This window comes from Salvelinus fontinalis, chromosome 4 (assembly GCF_029448725.1).
Source record: "Salvelinus fontinalis isolate EN_2023a chromosome 4, ASM2944872v1, whole genome shotgun sequence".
Lineage (NCBI taxonomy): Eukaryota > Metazoa > Chordata > Actinopteri > Salmoniformes > Salmonidae > Salvelinus > Salvelinus fontinalis.
The window spans coordinates 53,539,621-53,549,839 of NC_074668.1; positions in this window are offsets into that span (position 1 = coordinate 53,539,621).

The window sequence follows — 10,219 nt, forward strand, 5'->3', positions numbered from 1 at the left end:
CACTCCTGTAACATCACATTACAACATGCATATACAGTTTGATCGAAAATGTTTATATTTAGCCACCAAAATCATGGTTAGACAATGTGAAATGTAGACAAGCTGGTAAAGAAAAAGTCCTTGCGCCACTTAGACAGTGATCTACTCTTATACATAAATACTCATAAACGTGACTAAAAAATATAGGGTGGACAGGGATTGATAGACAATTTAATTCTTAATACAATTGCGTTATTACATTTTTTAAATTATCCTTACTTTTCAATACAGTTTGCGCCAAGCGAAGCTACGTCAAAAAACATGGCTTCCTAAGCCACTAAAATGTTTCGACAGAAACACGATTTATCATAATAAAAATGTCCTACCTTGAGCTGTTCTTCCATCAGTATCTTGGGCAAAGGATCCTTTCTTGGGAGAAATCGTCTTTTGGTGGAAAGCTGTCCTCTTGCCATGTGGAAATGTCAACTGCGTTCGGGATGAACTGAAAAGCGTGCCCAACTTTTCACATCGTTGCAAAAATAAATGTCCCAAAATCGCACTAAACGGATATAAATTGCTATAAAACGCTTTAAATTAACTACCTTATGATGTTTTTAACTCCTATAACGAGTGAAAAGATGACCGGAGAAATATAACAGGCTAAACTAACGCTTGGAACAGGTGCGCGCCGGTGTCCTCTAGGCTCATGACGCAGCTCCCAAAGAATGACTAGCTTCAGTGTTTTTTCATTTGTAGGGCCTGTGAACGCGCAATCGACCCCGTTGGAATCGTCATCACGTAAAGGCATCCAGGGGAAGACGTAAGAAGTGTCCGTATAGTCATAGCAACGACAGTGCCCTTTTAACTGACTTCAGAAGAGTGGCCAACATTTCTCAAATCTGACTCCATGTCAGGGAAATTGCTGTAGAATGGGCTCTGTTCCACTTAGAGACAAAATTTCAACTCCTATAGAAACTATAGACTGTTTTCTATCCAATAATAATAATAATATGCATATTGTACGATCAAGGATTTTGTGGGAAGCCGTTTAAAAAATTAGCCAAATTAGCATAAATAGTCTAAACAGCGCCCCCATCCCCAACAGGTTAAAAGCTGAAATTACATTTAATCTATTCACAAATAGTTTCATAGTGAAACATCACATTCCAAGTTGAATAATATCATAGAGGGGATTGTTTTCACTGCGCCACATGTCTGGACATGTATGGACGTGTAGTTCACTTTTGTACTACTGGGGTCAGTCTAGGACAGGTCATCACATTCCAAGTTGAATAATATCATAGAGGGGATTGTTTTCACTGCTCCTCATGTCTGGACATGTACGGACGTGTAGTTCACTTTTGTACTACAGGGGTCAGTCTAGGACAGGTCATCACATTTCAAGTTGAATAATATCATAGAGGGGATTGTTTTCACTGCCTCACATGTCTGGACATGTACGGACGTGTAGTTCACTTTTGTACTACAGGGGTCAGTCTAGGACAGGTCATCACATTTCAAGTAGAATATTATCATAGAGGGGATAGTTTTCACTGCTCCACTTGTCTGGACATGTACGGACATGTTTGGACGTGTACCGATGACAATATTCATATATTTTCTTTCCTACAGCTTACATGGGTAGATGAATAAAGGCAACCGTTCACTTTTGTACTACTGGGGTCAGTCTAGGACAGGTCATCACATTTCAAGTTGAATAATATCATAGAGGGGATTGTTTTCACTGCTCCACTTGTCTGGACATGTACGGACATGTTTGGACGTGTACCCGTGGCAATAGTAGTATCTTTTGTTTCCTACAGCTTACATGGGTACATGAATGAAGGCAACAGTTCACTTTTGTACTACTGGGGTCAGTCTAGGACAGGTCATTGAATGTTCAAGTTGAATAACATCATGGAGGGGATTGTTTTCACTGATGTTAAAGAAAGTTTGACTGCCTCCTTCTTACAAATGATCCACAAAATATACAAATAAAATACAACTAGGTTCAACACAGTGGCGGGTCATTTTCACCAAAGGACAGCAGGAGGGTTGATCACAGTGGCGGGTCACATTGACTCGAGGACAGCGGGAGGGTTTTAAAGACTATCAAGAAACACTCTGTGGGACCCTGATTTAGCACACTACAGTAAAAAGTTGAATGAGATCAAATTCAACCGTTTCTCTTTTAAAGTTATGAAGACATGGATACCTCATGGTTTGGTGGGGTATGCAAAGTGGGTCAACTTTGAGCACCTTAATCTCCTGAATGTTTTGGCATTAAGGTCCAAAATGTCACTTTCTGACCACTTCTTCCATCGGCAAACATTTATGGACAGTTGTGTTTCAATCAAAAGGGATGCTGTCAAAAAGTGATTGAATTCAAATGGATTTACCTCCTTTTGAGACCGCACGTAAGCAGACTTTACTGTCTTCTATTCAGTTGTCTGTCTCCCTCATGTTGTCTGTGCCGTGACAAGCCTTAATGCATATGCATGGTTTTTAAATGCTCAATATGCCAGGTTAATAGAATATTTGTATATTTAAACCCACTTGACTGACTGGACCTGAATTTTTCTACCACTAACTTCACACCTGTTTTGAAAACATGATTTTTCCTGTTCTCCTTCATCTAAGATCGTTGCATTGTACATAGTTTTGGTGTCGTGAATACTGTCATTATTATTGGTAGTAAATTGTGTACTCTCTGTTGATTGTCGTGTTATTCATGTAACAGTTACATTGCAACTTATTAATGGACAATCTTAAGCTGTTTTTAATGATCTGTTAGATAATGTCATTTTAGATAATGGTGTCAGAAGTAACATATTTATTTGATTTTAGTTACATATAAACTTCCTCAAAGATGATGCCTATATCTATATTTAATACATTAAACTCATTTGTTTTTTGTCATGCAATCAAACCATTGGCATTTGAATGCATTAGGCAGCTATGCTACCGTAAATACAGTATCTTATGCATTCTAAATAACCGCCCATTTGGAAAAGGAAAATGTAATAAATATTTACTCTGAGCTGCGCTTCGATCGGTTGGTCGTAGATGGAAGGCCGGGTTGTCCTTTGAATAATGTCTGGTGGTAGAACGAATACTTGGTAGTACCGTCGTCGTGTGGTAGAACGGGTCCTTTGTCCGTCCTTTCCTAGCCCACTTTTACAGCTGCGGTTGCTAACGCAACAGCTAGGAGGTATCACTTCTTTAGTGAATAAGAGTTCAAAGTTCACACCAAGTTGCCATACTTTAAACTCATGCTATATTCTGGCTGGTATAGTCGAAATTCATCCTTTCGGTGTGTTGATCGTCATCTTCACGTTGCAATTCGATGCTAATTTCGTTAGGTTCTTGTCGTTCAACCAGATCTCACGCCGAGGTTGGCTTAGTTCTGTTGGTGATCTTGTCCTTTTAACGTGGGGACCGCCGTCCTCTTGTCCTTGGAACAGGAGGTTACATTTTCATAACAGGGCTTATATAGTAGGGGAGAGAAGGGCGTGTTTCATAGTTTATAACCAATGTCTGTTCACTTGGGCGGGGCCTCTGAGTGAGCAGAGTTTCTCTATGACAAACCGTTTTCTCATTTAAAAGCTGAAATTACATTTAATCTATTCACAAATAGTTTCATAGTGAAACATCACATTCCAAGTTGAATAATATCATAGAGGGGATTGTTTTCACTGCTCCTCATGTCTGGACATGTACGGACGTGTAGTTCACTTTTGTACTACAGGGGTCAGTCTAGGACAGGTCATCACATTTCAAGTTGAATAATATCATAGAGGGGATTGTTTTCACTGCCTCACATGTCTGGACATGTACGGACGTGTAGTTCACTTTTGCACTACAGGGGTCAGTCTAGGACAGGTCATCACATTTCAATTTGAATAATATCATGGAGGGGAGTGTTTTCACTGCTCCACATGTCTGGACATGTACGGACATGTTTGGACGTATAACCGTGGCAATAGTAGTATCTTTTGTTTCCTACAGCTTACATGGGTACATGAATGAAGGCAACAGTTCACTTTTGTACTACTGGGGTCAATCTAGGACAGGTCATTGAATTTTCAAGTTGAATAACATCTTGGAGGGGATGGTTTTCACTGATGTTTAAGAAAGTTTGACTGCCTCCTTCTTACAAATGATCCACAAAATATACAAATAAAATAAAACTTGGTTCAACACAGTGGCGGGTCATTTTCACCCGAGGACAGCGGGAGGGTTGATCAGTGGCGGGTCAAAATTAGCCGAGGATAGCGGGAGGGTTTAAAAACTATCAAGAAACACTCTGTGGGGCCCTGATTTTGCCTGTGGTGGATGAATCAGAATTAGTTGGGTAACATCGATAATTAAGATGTCTTATCTGCATAATATTCTAATGTGATATACTTGTTATTAGAATGTATACATTTGGAGCTCACTCCCCTCAGTGAGCTTGTCCAGGAGTGGGGTCAAGAAGGGGTTTTACTTGAGATGGGAGTATCTGGAGTTGACAATTGAGTTATGCCATTGGATGAGCTAATGTTTCTGTTCTATACCGTACCAGGAAGAGACGGTTCCAGTTTGGAGTAGGAGGACCAGACACTGGTCTGTACAATAAACTGTTGACATAGCAGATTCTGTCCGCTATGTATTATAGATATCTTTTATACAAATCTTAACCTTGTGACCATTCTATGTATCTGTTGTTCGTCATGTAGGTTGAGAGGGGTGTATCTTGGCTCTAAAAGATCTTTGTACTTTTGTGTTGTTACTCTCAACGGTTCATTAGAAATGGGGAATCGTTGAAAGTCAATGCTATTGCAAAGCTCTTATTATTAAAGATGTAGTTTAAGTATAACGCTGACTGGTGTGTGACGTTTGTTTCTCCTCAATTGTTAATACAGAAATTAACCACCACACTACATATTCTAATAGATTACATATTGTAATATATTACATATTGTACTAGACTACATGTTCTACTGGACTACATGTTCTGGTAGACTACATATTCTGGTAGACTACATGTTCTGGTAGATTACATGTTCTTACCTCTTTTTTGATTGATATCCATTGATTTGTGTCCATTTTCTTTTTTATTAAGTTTTGGACAAATATGGAATATGAATATGGAATATGATCTGTCTGATCATCATAAAACAATATAAATGTAGATCATACAAGGGACAAAGCTAACCTTGAATTGAGGAGATCTTTACAGTTTCAGTTTAGTGCCTGAACCTGCTGTCCTTTCAAATCCAAATGTTTCAGTTGGGCAGCTAGGCTGCTGCAAGAACCCCCACCAACTAAAGAGGTTCCTCGTTGAACCCCAACTCTCTGTTCTGACTCTCTACCCTCCCTCTCTCTCACTGTTCTGACTCTCTACCCTCCCTCTCTCTCTCTCTTTCCCTCTATTCTAACTATCTACACACCCAGTATAGTTTACACAGACTGGGATGAAGGTTCATCTTCCAAAAGGACAACAATTCTAAGCACACAGCCAAGACAACGCAGGAGTGGATTCGGGACAAGCCTCTGAATGTCCTTGAGTGGCCCAGCCAGAGCCTAGACTTGACCCCAATCAAAATTCTCTGGAGAGACTTGAAAATAGATGTGCAGCAACGCTCCCCAACCAACCTGACAGAGCTTGAGAGGATCTGCAGAGAAGAATGGGAGAAACTCCCCAAATACAGATGTGCCACGTTTGTAGCATCAAACTCAAGAATCAAGTTTGTAATCGCTGCCAAAGGTGCTTCAACAAAGTACTGAGTAAAAGGTCTGAATAATTATGAATATGCAATATTAAAGTGTTTTTTAAATATACATTTGCACACATAAAATTACGTTTTTGCTTTGCAATTATGGGTTATTGTGTGTAGATTGATGAGGGAAAAATTACAATTTAATACATTTTAAAATAAGGCTGTAACGTGACAAAATGTGGATTAAGTCAAGGGGTCTGAATACTTTCTGAATGCAATGTATATCAGTATATTAGACTCTCTCTCTCGATGCAGTGATGTTGTTGTCATCACTTCTGGTTTAACACTGCCAGCAAGTGGTGATTGTTCAAACTGCACCACTGTTAAGATATAAAGCGAGAGATTGGGGGAAAGAGCAGAGACAGCAGAGAGCAGAAAGAGAGCAGAGAGAGAGAGCAGAGAGAGAGAGTGCAGAAAGAGAGCAGAGCGAGTGGAGAGAGAGCGCAGAGAGAGAATAGAGCAGAGAGAGCAGAGAGAGAGAGCAGACAGCGCAGAGAGAGAGCATAGAGAGCGCAGAAAGAGCAGAGAGAGAGCGAGAGAGAGCAGAGAGAAGGCTGAGAGAGTGTGCATCTAGAATCTCCCTCTCTGATGATGACGTCACAGGGTTCCACTCCTAGAAGACAGTCCTCTGGTCTGGAGAGATTCCACCGGGCCGCATCACAACACTCTGTTGCTATAGTGACCCTTCATCACAACACTCTGTTGCTATAGTGACCCTGCATCACAACACTGTTGCTATAGTGACCCTGCATTACAACACTGTTGCTATAATGACCCTCAAATATCACAATAAAGAGAGTCCCACACTCCATATTTAAACTCCCAGTAATTTATTGGTTATTTACCAACGTTTCAGCATCACTGTGTCTTCTTCAGGGTGGTGTCATGAATACTTGGACCAGGTTATGTAGACAAACAGTGCAATTAGTGCAACCAATGACAATAGTGAGGGGTGTGTCATAATGATTAAGTTAATTAGAATGAATTGAGTGAAACTGTTAAAAAAAACAATAGTTTATGGCATATTGAATATATTAGGCTATTATATGTATCCCCATCTCCTCTATTGTTGTCATATAGAAACATAACTGATTATTGTACCTCATATTAGCATCAACATACATTATTATTTAATTAAATTTCACATATTTAATTGTTTCCTATTTCAATAAATTTTTGTTACATGCAACGAGTCGCAGGTTGACGTTTGCCATGAATCTGACCTGCGACTGGCAGAGGCAACGTAAAATCAATAACGAAATTGTTTTCACAATTAACATGCTTTTCTTGTTTCAAGTATGTTTTATTATGAGGAGTACAATATATCCTTGTACAACTATGGAGCGTATGTCCATATATAATTGTACAATTTGTTTTTCAACATAAAAATACATACAAAAAATGATCACATTGGTATTTTAACGGTGTTATTATAAGAGTTTAAATGTTTAAACAGAGGATCCATCTAAAACAGTATAAAACAAGTGCAGTATGTTCTGAGAATGTTACTTTAACGTGTGTCCAGCGTGTGTGTCTGTGTTTGTGTCCAGTGTGTGTGTGTCTGGTGTGTGTGTCCAGTGTGTCCAGTGTGTGTCCAGTGTGTGTGTCCAGTGTGCGTGTTACGCACGCCTCTGAAGACCACGCCTGGTCATGGGCGAGTGACAGCACCTGCTGTCGGAACGGTGTAGGAACAACAACTTGACACACTTCACTCCAGTCATTAACGGTGTCATGAGCTGCCCATTTACGCATCAAAACTCCTGCTTCCATGAAGTAGGCGGTCTCCTTAGTTTTAGCTTCCTCAATGGAAATTACCGAAGCAAAACACTTGAAGACTTGTCTCCTTTTTGACATTCAATCACCTTCTCAGGGGTGACAGACAAAAGAATGTCATGTAATTGGGGCGCGATTTCACTGTCCCCTTCCTTAGTTTTTACAGGAGTAAAAACTGTTGGCCTTGCAGAAGGAATACTCGGTGCATTGTCTTCTACCTCAACATTCTCAAACATGGAACTAGCCAAATCCACCACATCTCCAAGCTTGCGAGATTGTGCCCTTGTTAACACACAAGCAGGAAAAACATGGGGAAATAATTGAACCAATTTCTCATCTGCAATTTTGATTTCTGGGTTGTCTACTACCTCTAACACAGGAGTGACGTTACCACCAGCAATAGCATTCCCTAGTAGCAATGTGACTCCTTTTACTGGCAGTGTAGACACTACACCAACACGGAAACGTCCTGATACCAAGTCTGACACTAAGTGGACCCAGTGTAGTGGTACAGGTACGTTTTTTGTCTCTATCCCCTGTAATATGACATGCGAGCCACAATACGTTTCAGGCGACCAGGGTAAAGCATCAGTAATGATTACTGACTGCGCCGCCCCGGTGTCTCGTAAGATTTGAATGGGCTTTTGATCAGCTTGTTCTCCAGTTAAGGAAACACAACCGGCAGAGATAAACAGAGCATAGACAGGATCCGGTTTCTCCAATGCTGAATCAATAACTCGGGCCAACGGATGAGCCAAAGACTTGATTAAACCCAAACTTTTCCTTTTTGGGGACGGTGACTGGGACTGTTTCGGTTTATTTTTCAAAACTGGGCAGTCCGCAATCACGGGACCCTTTTGGTGACAGTAAAAACATTCACGGATTTCATGAAAAGACTTAGGGTTGTCAGAGGAAAAGCGACCTGAATGAGGCACTGATGACGTAATCAGCCTACCTTCAAAACAAGGTGCACCAAAGACAGTCTTGTGTGTCAAAGCGTACTCATCTGCCAACACTGCTGCCTGGGCCAATGTTGCCACTTTCTGTTCATTTAAATGAACTACAATTCTATCAGGGAGGTTGCTTATAAAATCCTCCAACTGCATCAACTCCCGAATATCAGCAAAGGTGTTAGCTTTGCTGGCTGAACACCAGCGATTAAACAGAGACTCTTTGTCCCTTGCAAACTCAACAAAAGTACTGTGAGAGGGTTTCTTGTGGTTCCTGAAGCGCTGTCTATAAGCTTCAGGCACCAACTCATAAGCCCGCAACACGGTAGTTTTAACTGTATCGTAGTGTAAACTGTCTTCCAGGGAGAGAGCAGCTACTACTTCCTGGGCTTTCCCAGACAATTTACATTGTAACAGGAGCGGCCAAACCTCAAGTGGCCAATGCAGCGCAGCGTCCACACGCTCAAACGCAGAGAAATAGGAATCAACTTCCGACTCTCGAAATGGAGGGACTAAAGCTATGTTTTTACTCACATCGAAGTGGGTTTGATGATGAGCAGCTTTTGGAGTCGTACTGGAGCCGACGTCTAGCTCCATGTCGATTTCCATTTTCCTAGTTTCAAGTTCAAAATTCATCTGTCTCTCCTTATCTTGTTGCTGCATTTCTAACCGGGCCAGCCTTACCTTCAGCCTTGCGGTCGAGTCTGAACGACCTGAAGCAGAAGATAAAGGATCGTATCGAGGCAATGTAAAGGGGGAACGAGCAACCCCTTCCTCCGCCCTGTCCTCCGACTTGGCATCGGAAGGTCTACCCGTCTCCTCTCCTTGCAATGAGAGAATTTGTTCTCTCAATAAACCCTCCCTGACTATCACCAAAAGCTCAGCCTTCAGGGCTTTCTCAGGGATAACAAATCCATAATGGTCAGCTACAGCTTAAAGGTCTACTTTATGAAACCTCACCAAACAATCAATAGAGGGCGCTTCAAAAAACTTGGAGATGGCTGAGGCAGCCATCTTGTACACAGCAATCTACTGAAGACACAAACTAAACAAGTCATCCAAACTCACAACCCACCATCACACCTCAATCACTAACCACAGAGAGCTCAGTGCAGCAGGGTCCGGTGGGTTTAATAGAATCCCAGATGAGCCCCCATTATGTTACGCACGCCTCTGAGACACTCTGCTGCAACTCAACTCCCTGTGAAGTGAAATAGGTATTGGACTGTAGGTGTGAGAAAGGACGACAAAAGGCAGAATTGACCGTTTACTAGGATTTTATTCCTTTACACGGTAATATGGGGAAAAGGGGCTGGACGGAACCAAAGCAAAGAAAGTAAATGTCAAAACCCCCCCCTCTCCTTTCTAACCTGCCTACCCACTACTTAACTTAGCACCACCTGGTGCCTTAACCAAAATACAGGGGGTGGTCCGCCCAGGTCTTACCTAGTGTGCCAAAACAGTGAATATACTACGGGTATATGTATGCCCTGGACACACTGGACACAGTGTGAATGTGTCCAGTGTGTGTGTCCTGTGTGTGTCCAGTGTGTGTGTCCTGTGTATGTGTGTCCACCCAGTGTTTGTGTGTGTGTGTGTGTGTGTGTCCAGCGTGTGTGTCTGTGTTTGTGTCCAGTGTGTGTGTCCTGTATGTGTGTGTGTGTCCCTCCAGTGTGTGTGTGTGTCCTGTGTGTGTGTGTCCGTCCAGTGTGTGTGTGTGTGTGTCCAGTGTCCCGTGTGTGTGTCCTGTGTGTG